Here is a 1630-nt window from a genome sequence, read left to right as displayed (position 1 = left end):
TGCCCATGCACCAAAGAGCCAGGCCACTGAAGAACAGAAACACAACCATCAAGCAGAACAGGCAGCTAAAGTGTGGCAAACAGATTTGGACAGGGAGCACAGAGGTGAGCTGTTTTTAGCCTGGGGGGCCCATGACATGTCTGGGCATCAAGGATGAGATACAAGGTACCCATGGGCCTGTGGGTTAGATTTAGCTCTGGATACTATTGCACAGGTTATCCATGATTGTGACATATGTGCCCCAATCAAACAGGCCAGACAGGTAAAACCTTTGTGGTACCATGGACGTTGGAGCCAATACAAGGATGGAGAAGCCTGGCAGGTTGATCCCATCACCCTCCCTCAGACTGGAAATGGCAAGTGATACGTGCTTCCAGTGGTGGAAGCAAGCACTGGGTGGCTGGAAACATATCCTGTCCCTCATGGCACTGCTCCTAACACTGTTTTGGGCCTTGATAGATAAGTTTTATGGAGACATGGTACCCCCGAGAGGATCGAGTCAGACAATGGAACAACTTAATAGACAGCTGTGCCCAAGAGCATGGTATTGAGTGGATGTACCACATCCCTTACCATGCACCAGCAGCTGGCAAAACTGAAGGCTACAGTGGCCTGCTGAAAACCACCCTGAAAGCAATGGGTGGTGAGACTTTTAAAAATTGGGATAAACATCTGGCAGAAGATCCTTGGCTACTTAACACCAGGGGATCTGCCAACTGAGCCGGGCCTGACCGGTCAGACTTTTTACATACGGTGGATGGGGAAAAAGTCCCTGTTGTGTGAGAAAGGAATCTGCTGGGAAAAACTGTCTGGGTGTACCCTGCTTTGGGCAGAGGCCAACCCAACCTTGGGGTTGTCTCTGTTCAAGGTCCTGGACATACTTGGTGGGTAGTGCAGGAGAATGGGGAAGTTCAGGGTGTTCCACAGAGGAGCTTAACCCTGGCTGAGAGTATTTAGTTTGGGTTGTATAGTTTTCATTACTGCATGACAGTGATCATTTGTTTTCAGTGTTATGTCTCTAGGAGAACACAGTGGCACCCAAGAAGAATCTGCAGAACAAGAGCATGAACTCCCAGGAACCCTGTGACACCTCCTCTGCCCTGGGAGGCTGCCACGGTGGATGAAAATCCAGAGCCTGGACCCAATGGACTCTGTTGCACAAGGACATTTCACAACCTGGTGAATGATTGTGATGGGAAGTGGTTTGGAATAAGGGGTGTGATGTTATGGTTTGGGAGACCCTGGCAGGGTGTTGGATACTAGGGAGAGAGGGTCCTTAGGCTGCTGAAAGAATGGAAGGGTCAGTATTCCCACCCACTCTGTGTCACAATCTATCCAAGCCAGGAGAGCTGGAATCTGGGCCCTTCTCCCTTCCTGCTCTTTTCTCCCTGCCAGGGCTGCTGCTGGTTCCTTGGGCTTCCCAGGTGCTCCAGAATCCACCTGCATCGGGTGCTGTGAGGAGCTGTGGACCTCTCCCCTGGAGCAGCCCTGCCTGTCCCATATCCCTGCCATCATCCAGATGGGTTTGGTACATAAGTACTGACCTGTTCTTTCCCCACGTTTTACCCTTTCACCTTGTGTTACACTAAATTTGTTTCCAGTTTCAGTTTCCAAAGTTTAAGTCTCTCTT

The sequence above is a fragment of the Chaetura pelagica genome, unplaced genomic scaffold (genome assembly GCF_000747805.2).
Source record: "Chaetura pelagica isolate M959 unplaced genomic scaffold, ChaPel_1.0 scaffold853, whole genome shotgun sequence".
In the NCBI taxonomy this organism is placed as follows: domain Eukaryota; kingdom Metazoa; phylum Chordata; class Aves; order Apodiformes; family Apodidae; genus Chaetura; species Chaetura pelagica.
The sequence above is the reverse complement of the archived record's forward strand: the minus strand, read 5'-3'. Positions refer to the sequence as shown.